The following is a 23,538-nucleotide window of genomic DNA, read 5'->3' on the forward strand; positions in this document are numbered from 1 at the left end:
CACCATATCTTCTATGTTTAAACATTTCTGCTAGCAATGCTAAGGCTTTTATGTTTATCTACTAGTATTTGAAAAAATACAAAATTAATATGAATTTATTTTGGGGCGATTGTAGGTATTAATTTCTTTGCATAGAAACGCCTATACTGACATATGTAATATGCGTTTAATTGGCTGGTTCGCCTGTTTCACACATACCAATATCCCTTGTCGGCATATTACATTATTCCTAAAGTACAATGCCAATATTTGAATTGTAGCACATTTTGTTCTCCCGAGGCCTTTTACAGCTTACGATATCGCATGGGTCATGCTCCTTGTTGAAAACCAAACGGTGACCTGCTTGTAATTGTTTATATCCAAGATCTTTTGGTGGATATTTGTCTCATTTGCAATCATGCAACATCTCCCTATTTTTACATTATACCAGTTAGTACTTTAAAAACAATTCCTTTGGAATTTCAACCAAAGATGAAGAACCGAATCTTCCTTCACTGTATTGGATACCATAACTACATAGGTGTCTTTACAAACAACGTTATATTGTTGGGTCTTCCAAGTGCACCACGAAACCTCTTTCTAAATTATTAACATCAATTTTATCAGCAATCAAAGCCATACTTCAAAGTTATTGTGAAACTACCTATTCTAGAGGTGGCATGAATCAGGTGTGGATACTTAAAAGATCTTTTAGAGTACATACAATCTGAGACTCTTTCATCTTGCAATAGTATTAAAACAATTGACTTTTCTACACATTACACAAGTATTCCCCATTCCAAACTAAAAGACGAAATGAAAGAGTTGGTCCTGCTTTGTTTCATAATAAAAATGGCCTAAGTTGATACAAGTTTCTTGTCTTAGGGAGGGATAAATCGTACTTTGTAAACAAATCATTCTGATTCAAACAAAATTTTTTCTGCAACTGACATTATCAAGATGCTTGATTTCTTTATTAACAACATGTTTGTTACGTTTGGAGGACATGTTTTTCAACAAATTATCGGCATTCCCATGGGAACCAACTGTGCTCCTCTTCTTGCCGAATTGTTCCTCATTATTTATATGAGTCTGACTTCATACAGGAACTTCTTAGGAAGAAAGAAAAGAAGTAAGCAGTATCATTTAACTTCACTTTCCGCTATATAGATGATGTTCTCTCACTAAATAATTAAAAATTTGGTGACTATGTTGAACGTCATCTATCCCATCGAACTTGAAATAAAGGATACAACAGATACAGTTAAGTCTTCCTCATATCTTGAATTACATCTAGGAATTGACAATGATGGTCGGTTGAAAACAAATCTTTACGACAAAAGAGATGATTTCAGCTTAACAATTGTTAACTTTCCATTTCTATGTAGCAACATTCCAGCAGCGCCTGCATACAGAGTATATATTTTTTCCAGTTGATATAATATTTCAGGGCTTGTATTTCCTATCATGATATCCTAGATTGAGGGTTGCTGCTCACAAGGAAGTTATGAAACCAAGAGTTCCAAGTGTTGAAGTTGAAACCGTCCCTTCGTAAATCTTATGGACGCCATCACGAGTTGGTTGACCGTTATGGAATATCCGTTTCACAGATGACAACGGATATGTTCCAATTGTCGTAACTACAATCCCGTCCCCTTTTCCCCAAATGTGACCTATCGAATTAGACTTATCACCGGGTTTGTACTTACATGAGTAAAACGTCGGGTGCCACATGTGGAGCAGGATCTGCTTACCTTCCGGAGAACCTGAGATCACCCCTAGTTTTAGTGGGGTTCGTGTTGCTGAGTCTTTAGTTGTTGTATGTTGTGTTTTGTGTATTGTTGTTTGTCTATTTGTCTTTTTCCTTTTTAGCCATGTCGTTGTCAGTTTATTTTTGACTTATAAGTTTGAATGCCCCCTTGGTATCCTTCGCCTCTCTTTTAAAAGGTTTTCGTTTTTGCAATTTAAAAAATTTCCTGGGAAATTATTTAAACCAACCAACTAATCTCACAATTTCCTCAGCCTGTACCAAGTTATCTAAAATGTTATCTTCATTTTTGTTTATTTTGTATTTTTCTGCGATCGGATAAATTAGTCAATTTGACCAAAAGACATTGAACGTTGAATCTAAGTGCAGATCAGTAAATTTGTGTTTGTGAATTTGCATGTGACCATTTATCAAAATTCACAAGAAACAATTTACCTGATTGCAAAAATAAAGTAAGAACATTTTTTAGTTCCTTTGCCAAAATGTTCTTACTTTGAGACATGGAAGAAATAAAACTCACAATATTTAATTAACTAAACAATTAATGTAATAGCCAAAAGATTATCCCATGAAATTGTTTATCGTATCAGTCGTCTCATGTCGTCCGTCAACATCGCAACACATATTTGCTATTTTCAGTGACCAGCTAATAGACAAGGATACTACGTAAGACGCAAGGATACGTTTCCATTATTTTATCAAAAACAGCTTGCCTCAAGGTAATCTGACACCATTTTATGTAATTTGATATCATTCCTCGTAAAAAAAATTATCAGTGCATCGTACCCCATTTTACTCCGGCTTCCTTTTCACTATCATTTGGTACTTTAAAAGGCTGTGGGCTTTGCAAATATCTCTGTACGTTTTGAAAGTGTGCAAGGATACACTTTTCCCTACCCCAAACACCGTCAATTATCTATATTTCCTGCTCTACGGCCCCTGCAGACATGCAATTGTATAAAATCATCAAAATGATACAAAACCAATACCGTTTAATGCTTTGACGCAACATAAAATGCTCTATGTGATATGAACATCGTCAAAATAATTAAATGAGACAGTTTATACTCCATCTATTGAAGGATGCATTTTTCCGCATTTTTTAAAATGGCTTTTTAATGTCTCGGTGAGTGCCACGGTCTCTACACTTCAAAGAATCATTAAAAGTCGTCGATGAGGGGTCCGTAGATGGCCTGTTGCAAGCTGGCCATATCCAACATACCACTATCTTCCAGTGGGAGATGAAACTATCACCCTTAGTCCCGCAAGACTGACTTTGTAGAACCTACATATTGGCTTTATTAATTTGATATCGTCCTGAATATGCATAACATATTTCTTATTGGACACTATGCAAACTTCAATAAATAAATCAATCTTGTATACAAAGGTAAAGGAAATATACTGTCTCAAAGAAAACTGCCCTATTGCTCAGTTCATACAAAGAGCCATTTGCAAAGATAAAAGAAAATCACCTTATAAATACCGAAACTGAATTTTTATCTAACGAGTCATATTTATGCACAAAAAAGTGACAGCAAAAATACAACACTGACTAAAAGAACTCTTTTTAAGTTGAATGGTGTGGACAAAACTTTCATAGATATCAAAACATCTTGATAAAACTGAGACGGATGAGGACAGTATAGAACAAGACCGAGGAACAATTGAAATTGAATGAAAGAAAAATGGTATTAAAAAATAGTTTTTTGCTTTTTGTCAAGCGAGTTGTCAGCGGAAAATTCAAATTAGAACATATCATTTTATGCAAGTTGTAGCAACAAGATACTGTAACAGCTTTAGATTAATCAATTGGTCGCCATTGTCTTTAAGAACATATCATTTCTTATTTTTGTTGAAATTGAAATGTGATACGACATGTCAGCGGAAAGGGGCAGTATAAATACTGACGGCCATTTTGTCTTTATTTTTTTCTGTTCTGGTGTAACACCACTAATTCGGCCCGGCCAGAAAGCACATACCAGAAAGTAGTACATATTTAACACAAAATAGTTCCTACGCATGAGTGTAACTTTCAAAATATGTAGAATATTTAGGTATTGTTGGTATCAAATGAAAGCTGAATGACTGGTGATCATTGTAGAACACTTTTTGACTTATAATTTTGAATATTAAAAAAACTGCACCAAATTTTATAAAGAGGGTACTTTTTTCCTGTATGTCAGATCTGAAGTACCTGTTTTGGTACATCCGAAGTTCCGGGAACCAGTTCTTTCTTATATGCCATTAAAGGTATGTTGATTTTTCCAGTACAAGACACCATAAAGTGTTGCTTTGACATGCAATGATTGTCACTTTATTTGAACTTGAAACAAAAGAGCTGTGTCTGCTTGAAATTGAGGAATTTAACATAGAAAGCAATGGGGCCATGAATTAGTGGTGTACTTCCTATTCTAGACATAAAGAAAAATTCGTTACAATAACATTAATTAGTTTTCTGCGATTTCTTATCTTTGCAAATGGCAATTAGTATCGTTAAAGACAGAATAAAAATGGCTATTATCTTGATGACATTTTCTCTGACATCTTATTTCTTTTTTTTTTGTGACATGACGATTGAGACAGCTTTAAATCTTAAATATATTTCATGAAAATAAAAAAAAAAAATAAAATGAAATACGTTGTAATATATGTGTCATGATGAATAATAATATAAAGTTTTTGTTTAACAGTGCATCACAAAGCACTGAAATATTTTTTATACCTGTCTATTGTTTAACAAGAATATGATTCTAAGTTAAATAAAACCATCTTTAATGAGTAGTGAAAACAGTATCCTTTAATAGATGGAGTATAAACTGTATCCTTTTATGACTTATAGGATGTTCATATCAAAAAGAGCATTTTACGTTGAATGCTAGCAGTATTGGTTTCGTAATAATTTGATAATGTTACAAGAAATGCATGTCGGCAGTGGCTGTAATGCAGGAAAATTTGATATTTGACGGTATTTTGGGGACATGGATACCGTATCCTTGCAGTTTTTAAACCGAATAGAGGTGTTTGCAAAAACGACAGCCTTTAAAGTACCAAATGATAGCAAAAAGTAAGCAAGTGTAAAGTTGGGTACAGTGAACTAATAATTTTCCCCGATATATGATATTAAGTTTCATAAAATTGTGTCAACTTACCGTGAGGCGGGCAATTTTTCATTGAGGTCCTGTACAATAATTGAGTGAAGTTGTAAACCTTATATTTAATTTGCTTTTTTCTATGGTTTACCTTCATCTGGAACGCTCAAAGCTTGAAAGCTTGAACGCTAAGGATGTATAAAAACCGAAACAGTTGAAGAGCTATATGATGAAAAATAAAAGCCAAATCCATGGAAGGTGAACTTTGCCTGAGGGAGTAAATAGTTTCTAAATAGTTTCTAAATTCATAAACGGTTAACCTAGAATTGTTTTATAAACCACATCACTACCGAAATACTGACTGTATCGGTATCGACCTAGTGCTGTAAAAATTGAAAACAACACTTTATAAATTTTATGCGTCTTAAGCACGTTTCTAGATTTACCTTAATCAGGAACGTCAAATCCGAATATTTGAAAGCCAAGGATGTATAAGAACCAAAACAGTTAAAGAGCTCTTTGATATGCAATTGTTATTCATGGCATTTGTTTTTGTATACACCAGTGCCAGTAGGTTCGTAATATTGAAGTATTGAGCAACATGATGGGTGCGACATGTAGAGCAGGATATGCTTACCTTTCCGGAGCACCTGAGATCATCTTCAGTTTTTGGTGGGGTTTGTGTTGCTCAATCTTTAGTTTTTTATGTTGTGTTTAGTATACTGTTGTTTGTCTGTTTGTCTTTCTTTTTCAGCCATGGCGTTCTCAGTTTATTTTCGACTTATGACTTGAGTTTGAATGCCACTTTGGTATTTCTCGCCTCTTTTTGATCACTGTAATAGTCCACCAGATTCGAAGTATTGCTTTAATGACTCATATAGATCACTATAACATCAACTGAAACATATTCATTCAGGTTTTTTTAAATACGTCTAAATTCCCCATATTAGGATAATCGGTTAGATAAATTCGTTACACAGTATGCTTGAGCATTAATACGATATATACGGGGACAATAAATGCAGTATGAGACTCCACTTTATCTAGTTTATGCCCCATATGGAATTACTGAGCCCGTATATATCGTATTAAGTCATTAGCACGCTGTGTAACTATTGATATGAATTCAATGTCATCTTTCTGTGCTAGGATTTCAACAACATTTTATATATAGGTATAATGTGGAATTCCAAATTAATTCCTAGTGTCAAGTTTCGATAAATTTAGTTTTTTTTATTTAAAAAAATCACAAATGTCAAGAAACCCCCCTCTGTTAAAGGATTTGAACGACATTAAATTTGGTATATTGTGCTATTCTAATTTGATAAGCGGTGTCCAATTTGCGGTCTTAGATGTTATGAATATGAATGCTTTTGAATTCGAATCTAAACGAAACGCGCAATTGACTAACCAACGAACTAAATTATAAATTTATAAGCATGGAGCCTTTCCAACAAAGCTGTCTTGGGTCAAGGACATAGTTTTGATAGTCTTTTACACAAAATAAAAATAGCACTTAGCCATGAAATAATAAGGTAAATAAACTCATTAAAAAAACAGGCTTATAATTGTGTACACCAGACGAGCGTTTCTGCTACAAAAGACTCATTAGTGAATGATGAATTTGTCTATTCTGTTTAGGTTCGTTTTTGGTCATATAGCTCTTCGTGCTTTAAGCATTTATTTATCATTGGCTTTCAATTTTTGGCTTTGATCGTTTCCGATAAAGGTAAATCCAGAAAACTGGTTTGGACGAATCTAGTTTATAAAGTGTTATTTTCATTGACATGCCTCCTGGTATCCTTGTTGGTTTCATAACAACTGTTTCTGGTGAACGTAGTTGATAACACTACTGTTTTTATGAAGTCACAATCTAGCCTTCATCGAGATGATATTGAAACAACTTTATAGAAGGAGAACCCATCAACAAAACCACAGGATATTACAGGATGAATTCTAACAATGTGTGTATACTAAATTCATATATCCATTGGAATGCCTTTTAAAGACTATTTCGAGGAAAATACTGATATCAGCAATTTTATAAAATGGATTAATTTTACTACTTTGTCTTCATTAGTGTAATGTCTGATAATTTTTTAACCGTTCTCGTTGCTTTTTTGGTTCATACGATTCACTCAGTTTATGTTTGTTGCCTTGATATACATATATTTTCAAAAACGAATTATAAGATTTTAACATCGTTAAACTGCTGTTGACTCTATATATATATAAACGCATTTGACTAGCAGGTCGAACAACTGATGTTCTTAAACCCTGCTGACTGCCATTGGCGATTGCCAAATAAACGGATCACAAGCGTAACAAATTCGATCTTATTAATAATTTAGTGCCAAGCAGAAAACAATAAACTTGCGGAAAAGATGGTATACCGCAAACATGAGGTGCAAAATTTTGTACACCATATCCGGATTTCGACAATTAATGTCTCTTCAGTGATGTTAGGAATCGAAACGGTATTTGGAAGGCCATATAATTTACCTCAATTTAGGATAGACTCTTGAATTTTGAAAGAGTCGAAATAGGATGAACGGATCATATAAACCCGAAGGCAAATATAATACAAGCCCAAACGAAAAAATATAAACAAATCTAAATTGAAAACAACGTTCAAACCTATGATTGTGTTGGATAAAAACCGCAATTTTTATACGTGTGCATGCAAAACAAATTTCTTGGTAGAGGGGTCTAAATACAGATCAAACAACATTTTCCAAAAGACCAAATGAGTGAAAAAGTATATTTTAACAAAACGCATTTGACTAGCAGGTCGAACAACTGATGTTTGCCTTCGGGTTTATATGATCCGTTCATCCTATTTTGACTCTTTCAAAATTCAAGAGTCTATCCTAAATTGAGGTAAATTATATGGCCTTCCAAATACCGTCTCGATTCCTAACATCACTGAAGAGACATTAATTGTCGAAATCCGGATATGGTGTACAAAATTTTGCACCTCATGTTTGCGGTATACCATCTTTTCCGCAAGTTTATTATTTTCTGTTTGGCACTAAATTAATAATAAGATCGATTTTGTTACGCTTGTGGTCCGTTTATTTGGCAATCGCCAATGGCAGTCAGCAGGGTTTAAGAACATCAATTGTTCGACCTCCTAGTCAAATGCGTTTTGTTAAAATATACTTTTTCACTCATTTGGTCTTTTGGAAAATGTTGTTAGTGCTGTATTTAGACCCCTCTACCAAGAAATTTGTTTTGCATGCACACGTATAAAAATTGCGGTTTTTATCCAACGCAATCATAGGTTTGAACGTTGTTTTCAATTTAGATTTGTTTATATTTTTTCGTTTGGGCTTGTATTATATTTGCCTTCGGGTTTATATGATCCGTTCATCCTATTTTGACTCTTTCAAAATTCAAGAGTCTATCCTAAATTGAGGTAAATTATATGGCCTTCCAAATACCGTTTCGATTCATAACATCACTGAAGAGACATTAATTGTCGAAATCCGGATATGGTGTACAAAACTTTGCACCTCATGTTTGCGGTATACCATCTTTTCCGCAAGTTTATTGTTTTCTGTTTGGCACTAAATTAATAATAAGATCGATTTTGTTACGCTTGTGATCCGTTTATTTGGCAATCGCCAATGGCAGTCAGCAGGGTTTAAGAACATCAGTTGTTCGACCTTCTAGTCAAATGCGTTTTGTTAAAATATACTTTTTCACTCATTTGGTCTTTAGGAAAATGTTGTTTGTGCTGTATTTAGACCCCTCTACCAAGAAATTTGTTTTGCATGCACACGTATAAAAATTGCGGTTTTTATCCAACGAAATCATAGGTTTGAACGTTGTTTTCAATTTAGATTTGTTTATATTTTTTCGTTTGGGCTTGTATTATATTTGCCTTCGGGTTTATATGATCCGTTCATCCTATTTTGACTCTTTCAAAATTCAAGAGTCTATCCTAAATTGAGGTAAATTATATGGCCTTCCAAATACCGTTTCGATTCCTAACATCACTGAAGAGACATTAATTGTCGAAATCCGGATATGGTGTACAAAATTTTGCACCTCATGTTTGCGGTATACCATCTTTTCCGCAAGTTTATTGTTTTCTGTTTGGCACTAAATTAATAATAAGATCGATTTTGTTACGCTTGTGATCCGTTTATTTGGCAATCGCCAATGGCAGTCAGCAGGGTTTAAGAACATCAGTTGTTCGACCTGCTAGTCAAATGCGTTTTGTTAAAATATACTTTTTCACTCATTTGGTCTTTTGGAAAATGTTGTTTGTGCTGTATTTAGACCCCTCTACCAAGAAATTTGTTTTGCATGCACACTTATAAAAATTGCGGTTTTTATCCAACGCAATCATAGGTTTGAACGTTGTTTTCAATTTAGATTTGTATATATATATATATATATATATAAACAAGTCTAAATTGAAAACAACCTCTATATATGTATATATATATATATATAGAGGTTGTGCAATGTTCACAGATACATTTCTTTGAACTAAATTGATATTTCTCCTTTTATAGGGTGAGAGAATTTGCAATTGGTTGTACAAATGTTTAATTGAGCTATTTACGATAGGCTTTATAAGGCATTCCAACGGATAGGAATGTGATCTGCTGACGTATTAAAACTTGTCCCTTCTATTTTGATTAATTTATACGATGTTTATAAGTTCTATGAATTAAAGTTCATTTTTGAATCTCTCCACGTATATTTTTACGTGCGGAATCGTCAATCGTCTTTTGATTACAACAATTCTAAGGAATTTGCTTTCTAAAAATGCTAATTTTTTTAGGTTGAGTGAATTTGTTTTCCATTCGTTTGATGTGTTTGAGCTTTTGATTTTGCCATTTGATAAGGGACTTTCCGTTTTGAATTTTCCTTGGAGTTCGGTATTTTTGTTATTTTACTTTTTATAACGTAAAGTTAATATATAAATTGGTCGAGTTAGAATTATAACCCAATTGAACTACTGTGGATTCATTTATCTTCGTGGGTACAAACTTTCGGGGGTTGAGGAAAGCTTATACTTTTGTGGATATTTGATTTCGTGGTTTCGCCAAAGTCTTCATAAAAGCCTATAGGAAATTTGTAATTCGTTGAACATTTAAGATCGTGGTTCACCTGTAGCTATGAAATAATATAAATAGTATCCCGCGAATAATAATGAATCCACAGTATGTGCATTATAATAGCTACCTTTATTTGCCTTCTTGATCGATTTATGGGATTTGATCGGAAAACTGCTCACTGTTGCCTATATGTACTTTGAACCTGAAATTGTGTTTTGCCTGCAATTGTTGACCAAGCTGATTGTTGAAAGTTTTCCCGTTCTTGTTTTCCCCGTAAAATTTGCCTTATAGCTTTCCTCTTTGCGTAGAAAACATTCTTACTCTATATAAAAATAAGCAAATGTGGTATGGTTGCCAATGAGACAATTATCAACCAAAGTTTAAATGAAATGGATGTAAGCAAGTGTAGGCAACCATACCTTCAACAATGAGAAGAACCCATACCGTATAGTCGGCAATAAGAGGCCCCGACATGAAAAATATAAAACAATTCAATTGAGAAATTTTTAACAAAACAATTTACGAAAAACAAATATGACAGACATGAAACAACGACATCACTGAACTTCAGGCTCCTGACTTGGGACAGGCACATAAAGAATGTGGCGGGATTAAACATTTTTGTGAGGGCTCGACCCTCCCCTAACATGGGACAGTGGTGAAACAGCAAAACAAAAGAACAAACTATAAAAATTAGTTGAAAAAAGCCTGGGACAGTGGTGTAACAGCACAACAAAAGAACAAACTATAAAATTAAGTTGAAAAAGGCTTAACTCATCAGATGGATACAAAGCAGAAAAACATCAAACAAAACACAGACAGGACGTGGCAGGGTATATATCAATCCCTAATCTCTAACAACAAAAAAGACGATAAGTGCAGATCTGAGAGTACTCGTAGTTACTGACAGCTAGTCCAAAGCCAATTACAACTAATAAAAAACATCATGTATCTAAGACTAAAATATCTATCAGTACACATCCAACATCCAACGGATTAAGTGTAAAGACGTCATTAACAGTCATATAATTAAAAAACTCTATGGTCCACTTTATTGATATTAATCTCTTTTCAAGTCACATGATTTGCGACTGTCTGTAAATGTATTCGGTGCATTTGCATTTTCTGCTTCTACTTTATGTAGATTTCACTGTGCTTAAACGCGAAATTGTCAATCTTCTTTTGGTGTTTGTCTTCCACCTTCAGACTGTTTATTTCTTCCTTTTGGACTCCAGCATCACCGAAGAGACATTAATTGTTAAAGTGCACATCTGCTGCAGTAAAATTTGTGTTGTAAATATTATTACTACCACTGAGGTCGATATCTTTGCTGGAAGACTCTTTGTCCAAGAAGGAATCACAAGCCCAGCAGCCACTACTTCAGTACCGGCATGAAAATATGGGTATTGTGTAATGATTTTTTTTTACACATATAGACTTTTTATTCCTTAATATTTCCTGTATATAATTACCTTAGTCGTCTACGTAACAGACCAAGGATCCCTGTTTACTTCTAGCTTTCCTCTTTGCTGAGAACACATTTTTACTCTATATATAAATAAGGAGATGTGGTATGATTGCCAATGAGACAATTATCCACCAAAGTTTAAGTGAAGTGGATGTAAGCAATTATAGGCAACCGTTTGACCTTCAACAATGAGAAAAACCTATGCTGTATAGTCGGCTATAAAAGGCCCCGACATGAAAAATATGAAACAATTCAATTGAGAAAACTAACGGCTTAATTTATATAAAAAAAAAATTACGAAAAACTAATATGACAGACATGAACCAACGAAATCCACTGAACTGCAGGCTCCTGACTTGGGACAGGCACATATAGAATGTGGCGGGTTAAACATGTTTGAAACATGTTTGAAGGCGCCAACCCTCCCCTAACATGGGACAGTGGTGTAACAGTACAAAATAAGAACAAACTATTAAAAATCAGTTGAAGAGGGCTTAACTCATCAGATCGAAACAAAGCAGAAAAAAAAATATCCAACAAAAACACAGACCGGTCGTGGCAGGGTATTTATACATCCCTTAAAAAAGAAAGAAAAAAGACACAAAGTACAGATCTGAGCTAGTAAGCCAATAACCACTAATAAAAAATTCATGTATCCAAGACTAAAATATTAATCAGTACGTCATTAACAGTCAGAGAAAAATATGACCTTGTGCAATGCCAAACTATAGATATCAACAAATAGTTGTACAGTGAATGTGTATATACATTCTTTTCTATGTCTCTTTCCGTGAGAGATATGCGTTGTTTTTTTTTCTTGTTCAAAAATCGGAAAAATTTGTTTTAGATCGTGTTATGCTCTAGAAGGGTCTTTTTGTTTTTTTCAATTCATTCTTTACTGGAATGTATGAGCGATTTCTTTTTTAAATTGTGTTTTAATGAGTACTTACTTAATGTATCTTATAGCTTACATGTATGCTTGCATTTTATCGTATTTATTAAAAAAATAATTAAGTTGTCCAAAATAAAAAACGTGAATTTTCAAGAGTTTTTATTTGAAGGATAGTGAAGGCATTGTATTTGATTTAACTCTAATAAATAATAATTCTTTAAAATGTCCAGTTTTGACACTACCAGTTAAACCTTTGTATCAATGTTTAAACCCTAATTTATTTGTAAAGTGTAGACAAGATCTGGTATAGAATTTCCATACAAGTGTAATAAATATTTTGTTAAATAAAAAAAAAATTAAAAAAAAGAGAAAGGAAATCAAAAGTGTAAAAAATTGCCAAGAATAAACAATTCAAGTTAACTGCCCTGGACTGCGTCCACTTTACAACAATTGTTGCCCGTACAAAGTATAGATGATACATGTTATAATATTATAATTTCGTCAAAAAGACAATTTAAGATCAGTCATCTTAGGTATTTCATAATTTTCTGCATTAAAATGATTTGAAAAGTTGCAAATAGAACAACAATCAGAAGACACAAAAATAGCGAAAAGACACTAGAAGAAAAGCTAAAAGGGTCCCTTTTCTTATACACAAGTGTAATTAAGTGTAATTTCATGATTATGGAATCGATATATTTTTTAAGTACTTCTTGAGTCATTCAACTTGTCATTAAGATATTTTGTGATGTGAGTTAATTACTAATGTGACAGATGGACATCTGTAAGCACAGCTTGTGATTCATTAAAAAAGGCAAGAAATTACGTATGAAATAAGCATTTAAGGAGGGAAATTGCAAACGGGAATCGTTTACGTCGCAAATTAAATTTTACCAAATATGAAGATTGTATGTAAAAAAATATTCTTAAAAGTAATTTGTTACACTACAAGAGATAATCAATGCTACATAGGACATTGATAATGACAAATAGGGAAAACAAGAAATATTAATTTCTAAATGATGACTAACGAATAAAACACACTTTCTATAGAACAAAAGATAGTAAAACGAGCACTGTTAAAGAAAAAAAGACACATTTTAGCTAAATCAGAGGAAATCAAAAGTTTATTAAACTGGCTATAAATACACAACGGCTTCGACTCCAACATTAACTGGCAACAATCCAACAATCGTATTCCAACTTGGCAAGAAAATGAAATTTTACTGCTCAAATCTTTTCAAACTTTATGGGAATTATAATTTTGCAATCCTTTATTTATATCCCCGATTTCTTCTGTTCTTCAGATGATATAGACGGAGGGAAATGTATTCACTCATACCACATCTTCTTATATCTATATAGGACATCATGTTTTATTCCTTGACAATTTAAACAATATGTGACAAACTTGGCAAATGTAAGTAGAGATCTTCGTAAAATAAAGATATTTTGCCTGTAGTTGACGACAAATATGGTCTTCAAGAATTCGTTAGTCATTTTCTTTTACCTCTTTAGCGATTATATTCAACTAACTGTGGATAACTTATCGAATGAATTCAAATAACACTTTAAGAATTTCGTGCGTCCGAAACGGTTTTCTCAATTAACCTTAATTAGGAATGCTAGAACCCGATTATTTGAAAGACAGGGATGTATAGATAAGTTGTAGCGTTATGAGCTATATGAACAAAAGGGACCTTAAAGAATAGAAAAATTCATCTAAGGTCAATAACATTAACGGTACCAATTTTTTCTGCACCAGATGCGCATTTCGACAATAAATGTCTCTTCAGTGAATCTCGAGGTCAAGATATTTGAGAATCAAAAGCTTATTAAAAAGATGAAGAGCTATGATCCAAATCCAAAAGGACAAAAAAGTATAGCCAAAGTCGGGCAAGGAATCAGAGCTTTGCATGATGGAGATATATTCATTGATTTAAAATAGTTTCTAAAACTTTGTAACAGCAAATTTTAATAACAAAAAATCCGTATTTTCATGCCTGTACCGAAGTACTCGCTACTGGGTCAACTTGCCTGAGGGAGTTGGAACCTTAGTTTCTTAGTAATTTGTTAATTTATCAATGAAAAATTTGTACGTTATACATAAAATCAGTACCGCCGCATTTACTACTGGTCTGATGCTAACATCGGGGGCTAATTGTCCACCAGCTTCAGTATCGACCCAGTGCTCGTAAAGGAATAATAACACTTTATAATTTTCATGCGACTGAAGCGCTTTTCTTAATTTATTTTCATAAAAAAAACGCTAAAAAAGTTTGGAGTTATATTTATGACCAAAAGGGACAATATAGCAAGCTGCCTGTTGTAACGTGCACATTTTTACCCTGTTTCTTCAATGTATGTGTCGTCTCTATTCTTGTTATAGTTAGAGATTATCATTATATGAACATAGACTGTGCATGTGTTTTATCGTGAGTTTTACTTCACAGACATATGGTTTCGATAAACAAAGGGGGATTTGTTTGTTTGTAAAACTGGTTTAACCCATTATTATATAACTGTACAAAGTCGGGCTATCTGGACCATGTGTGGTTCGTTGTTGTTTGTCTTTGTTTATGAATTTGTTTTGTCTTCAGATGAGTGGAGTGTTATTTTGTTTCGTAACTACTGTCATCTTTTTAGTATCCAAAAAGCAAATATTTCGGAAATTAAACTGAGAATTCGTTTTTTAACATGAAGAATAATGATATTTGAAAACCGTAGACACATATTCCATATGTATGGCTGATTGTGGTGAATATTGGGGAGATTGTAAATGTACAACATTGAACCCAATTGATTCTAATGGGAAATCGCTTTTCAGTTCATTCTCTGAAACAAAATGATTATTATAACCTAGTCTTAGTAGGAGAATAGAAAATAAAGTACTTTGAAATATATTTTATAAATATCGGATGAAAAATAAATTCTTAAAAAATTGACAAATACAGAACAAAACAAAAATACTAAAATGTATGATGTTAATTGAGTGCCAATGAAGCTGAATTGGATTTCTTTTATTGTAAAGATATCGTAGGTTGGGAAAATGTTATACAAGCATGCTTAGTTGCCATTCCTAATGATACTTAAAAAGGATAACATTAATTATCAAATTATTGTACTGTACAACATTAATAAAAAAAAAAGCATAAGTATCAGACTCCTCCGAAAAGAAAAAGGAACAAAGACAACAGCGAGTTTTACATTGTCCAAGTAAATTAAGGCAACATACGTAAACCAATGTTTAAATCTGATACAAATCAAGGTAACACACAAAACCAGAGGGAATTGTTGGAGCTACAAAAGTAGCGAGATCGGGTGTGTCGACAGGATAAAAAGTAAAATAACAAAAATACCGAAATCCAAGGAAAATTCAAATCGGAAAGTCCCGTAAACAACCCCTTCGGTGCATGCATCTCCCACCATGCAAATAAGCACTCAGACCAGACAACTGTTCTGATATCTAAAGAACTAAAACGGCTAAAACATGTCGCTAGTCAGTTGAGACTCATATACCGTATCGGGAAACATATTTGTGATGGTGACCGTAAAAATTATGTAGTGTCGATTTCAGTCGGTCTTTCATATCTCTGTTGGAACTGTTGAGTGTACGGAGCACATCCCTGTTTATTAAAGTGTGAACATTCACCATCATAACGTATTAATTGAGATATGCAAACAAGATACGATGGGATATAGGGTATATTTCTGATGAGAAGTAGTGGGAAGTTGACAATTTGAAAGTTGAAATCATCACGTTTGTTATTGATTCGATATTGATGCCGGCAATCTGTGTCAATATCGGGGAAAACATTATGATATGAAGCAAACCTTCTGGTTTTAGTAGTTTACTTAATCTCAAGTTCACTGGTATATATGAGATTCAAGCACCAACTGAGTGGGTTATTGAATGACAGGACATCATTTGATTTGCGTACATTGCTGATCATCTGCTAAAACTAAGTTTGCAACTCTCCCCGGTAAAGTTGACCTTCGAAGGTATTTGTTGTATTGTTTATGAACTTTTGATTTTGACGTTAATTACTGTTTCGTGTTTTTACCTCTAAACATTTTGTTTTTAGTGTACCTGATGAAGCAAGACTCGTAAAAAGGAAAGTCGAGCAAAACCATGATCGTGAAATCAGTGCCAAAGTTCTGAAAAGTCGACCGATGATATATCAGTAGAATTGAACTTCAACTACGAGTTTAATTGGTAAGCTAAAAATAACAAAATGACTAATCTTTAGTGTATTCGACTCAAACTACTATATAGAACCTTCAAATAATTCCAAGCCTACTTTTATTCTGCCATCAAAAAAGTTGTAAACATCGTTGTGTAGATGAATCACTCGAAACAGGCAGCAGACGTACTGACATTTAAGGATGTGGAAATTCGTGAATAACTACAAAATATCTTTATTTTTTCAGCTGAAATTAGTAATTTGATCAAAATACAAAACGTGAAGGATTTAGCTTACTTTCATATGATTAAATTAGATATTGAATATATGTTTAAAGCAACGAAACACCGAGAATCGTTATGACTGTACAGACGGTCCTTTATAATTCAACGTTTAATTTCAATGCCGGCTAATTGACTGATTCTATTTTTTAAAGTTTACAATTAGTGATCATCTAGTGTGATGGTCCAGAGGTTAATTGGACGATCACAGCAGTTTTCTACACCGTCTTGATTGATATCTCATTATACTGTTATTATAATATTTATCAATCAAATTATATTGCCATCTTTCACTTTGAAATTTCAATGCCATATTTGCCTTAATTTCAGTCTATTGAGAAGACCTATGATACAGTTATCCACGTGGAAGAATTTTAATGAAGTTTCATTATGTCAAAATAGGAGTCTCTTGTTGCATACTGAGTATGACGGCTGTTGGTGTCACGTCTGACTTCACACCGGCGCAACCATGCCCTGTAATGCCCCTTATGTTCATAAAAATTCTCATCGACGTTCTAGTTTCTTTTTATGTTTGCCTTGACCTGACGCAAAGAACTTAAAACTTAAATATTAACTGGATTTTAGAAACTAAAATACACAACATCGATAATATGTTAAATCAATTATACTTTCCATATTAATTCAATAATCATAAGATCGATGCATATTTCAAAGCATTTAACTAGATATATATTATAAACAATATCCAAAATATTACTTGTATCAAATCCCCAAATATGATAAAATATTGATCATCGAACGATTTTATTGTCTATCAGGACTACACACACCCCAGTCATAGTGTATGTAGAGCAGGCTCTGAGACCTATACATTCATATCTATGTATTTGTTTTTTTTGTAAATTGTTTTGTAATAAATTAGGCCGTTAGTTTTCTCAGTTGAATTGTTTTATATTTTTCATGTCGGGGCCTTTTATAGCCGACTATACGGAATGGGTGTTTCTCATTGTTGAAGGCCGTACTGTTGCCTATAATTGCTTACATTCACTTTATTTGAACTTTGGTGGATAGTTGTCTCATTGGCAATCATACCTCATCTCCTTATTTTTATATTAACTGTTATTTGCGGTCGGATATTTCTCATTGACCACATGCAAATAGTAACTTTTCTTTTTTGTTTATTGAAAATGCCCTGGAGACCGGGCGTTACTCCAGGCCGCCTACTCCGCTTGAACATAGACTTTGTAGATACTGTGAACTAGGTGAAATCGAAACAGAAAAGCATTTTCTAATGACATGTCCATTATATTCAGATTTGAGATATGACTTATTTCTTGAATGCGTCAAATATATTGAAAATTTTAAAAGTATGAGTTTAAATGATCAATAAGTTAATATCATGAACTGCAAAGAAATACAGCAATTTCTTTGTAAGAGTCTGCATAAATTCTTTTTACGTCGAAAACTTTTCATATTCGACTAGTGATATAACATGATTAAGGTTAATCTGATTTTTGTTTTAATTTTGAGTTATAATTTTATACTGAAGTGAAGCGATTTTTATTTATTTGATTGAAATATAATTTTCTGTGATAGTTATAGTATAGTTTAACATTATTTTATTTTATTTATTTTTATTTTTATTTATTTTTTAATCGTCTAGATTTATTCTTATTTATTTATTTTTTATCAACAGATAACGTGATTGTAACTTAGTGTAAATGCAGATTTTTATAAGAATTTAGTGTAAATATAGAATTTTAAAAGTGTCTCATAAGTCAATTTTATGGCTGGGTATTGATTGAATGTTTTAACTGATGATATATATATTGTGTACTTTATTATGTCAATCAATATGTGACACTATAATAAAATAAATTTATCTTATCTTTTATCTCTTATTTGAATAAAGTGTTTAAGAAAAATGTAAGATATGAACAATATTTCTAAATTCAAGGTTTAAGAATTTCTTACTAATTTGATGCAAAACGGAGGTCAAATGAATTAAGCAATATTCAAAACAACCCTAATCAAGATGTTTGCTAAAGAAGGATAATTATATATAAAATAATCAAAAAAAAATTGAAATTTTTTTTTTTTTGTTGATTTTCTTAAATTTCTTCCAAAGATAAAATTTATTTTTGAAAACTCAGAAAGTCCATGTCCAATAATCAAATAATGATAAATATAAAATAGCCAAGGATGCTAAAAACATCTATATTAAAAAAATTATTTGATAATGTCTTATTTTAATAGGTAATGTTTGCCGTCATATTATGTGACCCTTTCTCATCACGTTATCGTTTTGTTTCCTCCATCTTGTGTTCCTTCGAAAAATTGTGTACGACACTTGTTTTCTTCGTGTAAATTAATCTTTGTGTCTGTCCGTTCCTACATCTGAATTTCTTGTCCACAACTCGTTCTGAACCATTGAATGACAGATTTAAAAAGAAAAAAAAACATTCGTTACATAATGATATTGTTCATATGTTTTACTTCTTAATCAAATTGATTTTTGGGGTTTCCTCACTAAATCATACAGAAGTTCCCTGTGGAGAGTTGTATTATTGGCAATCATACAACATCTTCTTAATTTTATACATACAGAAGTTCCTTGTCTGTCAAGATTTTAAATGGTAATGCTTTTATTAGTTTTACCTGGTACTTATGGTGTAATGTGATTTTTTTTTGCATTGTGAGATTCACACTCGTATTCAATATAGGAATGTATTATGACAAAAAGTGTGAAATAAGGAGGACAGTACTTCATATACATTAACAAATACTGTGATATTGATCTCTGACAATCTTTAAGGTTTGTTACAGATACAGAAATTTGAGGCGGATAAAACTTATTTGTCTGTCTGTGCGATCGTGCATGAAAAAATACAACATGTTGTAACAGCATTAAAGTGATTTTTTTTATGAACATTGTGTAGTCGTATTGAAGGTTCAAATTTTAAATTTTTAATAAATATTATTCAAATGCTGAAATTTTTTTTATTTAATCTTTGCTTTTTGATAAAATAATATGTTAACTTTTTATAAAAATAGGAACGATTTATTTCAGTGAAATAGATGTCTCTATGTATGTAAATGATGTTTGCAAATATGAGAGGGAAATGTACCCCGCAATGATTGTAATTGATTCAAAGTACCCCATTTACTCGAGGAAACGATATTTCAATAACATCAAAAGTATTTAATCCTTTAAAATGTTCAAAATCAGTCCATTTTCACAGCAGGTTCTAGCTCAATATTTATCATATTAATCTGTCTGTCAAAAGCCGCTAAAATGACGCCGTTTATTTTAAGTAGTGGGTTATGCTTCGACAAACTGATTTAGTTTTTGTGTACCACAACAGAAAACAGTATACATATCACACATTCTGCGGCAAATAAATGAATATCTCAAATTTGAACTTCTGTATTTTCAGGCAGATGGAAAAAAAACCCAACTTATTCTTATAATTTAAATAATGTTTGAAGTGGAGACACAGATATCTAGGAAAAAATTGTTTTGTTATTCACCAGAACACTGTATATTACTTTTTAAGTCTAAAAATAAGGCCGCCATTTTATGTCTTTCGTCTTTTACTGTTTCATTTTGTACATGCATTATACGAGTCATCAATTAGAAAGCAACTTAACTGAACAAAAAGACATTTACAGATCATATTACTTTTTTTAGCAATCATATAGTCTGGTGTCTATACTATATGCCAAGCTATAGTCCGCCTCAGGTTTAAAAGCAAAATAATTAGGTATAAACTGAACAACAAACGCCGTCATAAGTTAATTTTGACTGGTGGAGTTTTAACCTTAGTTTAAGTATTATTTATTTTGTAAAAATTATTTCCGTACTCCATGTATACCTTACAACAAAATTATTTTTATTTACCTGTGTACGTTATTTTATTTGGCGGCATTTTGTCCAAGGTTATGGCTGTCTTTCGGATATGGTTTTACATCTAACCCCCTTGTTTTATTAATTTTGTATTTACATTGTGTCATAGATCAAATTTATTCGTTCAGTGTATGTTCACTTGTTTTTGTTAATATGTCTTTTGATTGAGTTAAGCCATTTCAATTGATATTTTATAGTGTGTCTTTCTATGTTGTGATGTTACATTATTGTTTCAGGTAGGGTGAAGGTTGGCGCCTATTAGCATTTGTTTGCACCTGTCCTAAGTCAGAAACCTGATGTTCAGTGGTTGTCGTTTATTGATGTGGTTCATAAGTGTTTCTCGTTTCTTGTTCTTTATATAGATTAGACCGTTGATTTTCCTGTTTGAATGGTTTTACACTAGTTATTTTTGAGACCCTTTATAGCTCGCTGTTCGGTGTGAGCCAAGGCTACGTGTTGAAGGCCGTACTTTGACCTATAATGGTTTACTTTTAAAAATTGTGACTTGGATGGAGAGTTGTCACATTGGCGCTCATACCACATCTTTTTATATCTATTTAGCATAAATCATAATTTTACGAACTTGAAATGTATAAACAAAATGTATTATTAAAATAATGCCAATACTAAGGCACTGGCTACTGTGTGAATGGTATTGATGGGACCTGATACTACAACAGCGCTGTAGGACGGACACAGTAGTAGGAATAATCCCGAATCAAATGCTATCTTGCGCACAAGGGGGTGTTTATGGAATATCCTTCATCAAGTACGTTACGTTGGTTGCACTTTAAAAAACCAAACGGCCTTTAAGTAACAGCAACAAAAATAACAGTCTGTTGTCAATTTTTCTAGAGGGAATCGGAACCTTAGATTAAGCTCAATTACACAATATTTTTATAGAGGAATTCATCAAATACAGTGTATCATTTAAATCATATGGAAGTCTTAATACTGATCTACACAGAAGTTATTTCCTTGCGCAAATCACCTTTATCATATCTCATGGAATTCTGAACGCATGCAATTCAATCCTACCGGTGTCAAGCAAAATATGAACAATTTGAAAATCCTTCTCTATGTTTTATTTTAAGAATTCAAATATCACTTTCAATGAGAATTTCATCTACCTTCAAATAATCCAAACTAATCGTTTGCCTGTTAAAAGGCTTGTAAAACACTAGAATGAACGACAGAAATTTTTTTTTTACATTGTTGATTAGAAATTTAACTAAGCTCTCACACTTCCTAAAAAGAGAACACCACCAAGAGTTATCTGCCTTTAGTAATGACAAAAATATAGATTTCCCTAAAATGAGGAATTAACAAACTGAAGATATAACTCAAACACTTTTAACCCTAACAATTGTTTATGTGTATGTTGCAAGTCAGTTACCTCGTCAGCGGTTGTCTTATGTTACATCGTCGTGATTTTGTCCTAATAACATGCCAAATAAATTACTCTTTCTATGAATTCTGACAAAATGTAAAACAACAGGGGCCTGTTTACTGTTTATCGATGCAGTCTAAGAACACATTTTTGTCTTATGTGGGTTTATCAAACTTGTCGCATATTATGTTATTTAGAATGTGCGGGATTCATTTGAGGTGTCTAATGATAGTCTTAAGATCTACCAACTTTATGATATACTTTATGATGCTTACTTTTTCTCCGTAGCTTTATTTTCAGCACAACTGATTTATTCTTCATCAAGGAGACTCTGTTGTTCGGCATTTGTAGAGTTGGGATTCCTTCTTTTGTTCATATTCACTCGTTCTTGGCAGTGATAGGGTAGCTTTAAATACTCCGTACTTATATGAAAGACACACAGGGTTTGTTGTTGAACTCTGTAATGTATGAATCTGTAACACTTCGAAGTCAACTCACTAAATAGTATTTCATTATTTTTTACCAACAATAAACTCATTTCTAAAAATTAACACTTTATTTGTTTAACTCTTACGGAAAACGTAGTTAAATATTTTTTGTTTTGTGTTGTTTTATATTAGTTAAAATATAAAATAATAATATAAATACTATTTATAATCATTTTGAAAATATTAATGATAATTATATTATTATTTAATTATCATCCTTATTATATTGATTGGTTAAATATGCATTTTTATCTTAAAACATCCTTTTCATTTTGTGTTTGCCACTTACAACAACTTCAACACTTAGAATAGGTGTTATAATTTTCTAGATAAGACAATCCTGTCAATGTTTCGATGTGCAGTCTAAAACATGTCGTAGGACAGCCCTGAGATAACCGTCAATCATGTCCTAAGATATGTCTTAGGCCAGATATCAGGACAATCTAGGTAAACATGCCACAGGACATAGAAGCAAAACATATCAGACGAGTATGCAAGAACAGAAACATATCGCTATATATGTCCAAAACCACATTTAAAGATTAAATTTTAATTCAAAGAAAAATTAGTCTACTGTAAAAAATATGGCAAATTTAGCTTTACGATTACAGGGAAATATGTTGTAATTTAGTTTAACATTTGAAATTTTCGACTTTTTAATAATCTCAGAAGTTATTTAATATGCACGTTAATGTCCTTCTGAAAAACAGAACAGAATTTTTATTCAGTGCAAAACCCAGAAACACTATTTATAAAAATACAATTACAATGTCAAAATACATAATTATATCATGAAGTTTCAAAAAGATGACTGGATAGTTCATGAACTCATAGTAAAACATGTGATACAAAGTGCACAAATAAAATTGGTATCTTGCATTACAATTTTATTTCAATTAAAACTATCCTGTGATTTAACAGTATATATAATACAAAGCTTAGTATTTTGTCCACAAAAACAAAATTTACTCTGTGAAAGAACCATACGGAAATTTGCAAACATGACCCTTCATAATGACTTGGTTATTATTAATTTTGAATAATAATAATAAA

The sequence above is a fragment of the Mytilus californianus genome, unplaced genomic scaffold, assembly GCF_021869535.1.
Source record: "Mytilus californianus isolate M0D057914Y unplaced genomic scaffold, xbMytCali1.0.p SCAF_2, whole genome shotgun sequence".
NCBI classification, from domain to species: domain Eukaryota; kingdom Metazoa; phylum Mollusca; class Bivalvia; order Mytilida; family Mytilidae; genus Mytilus; species Mytilus californianus.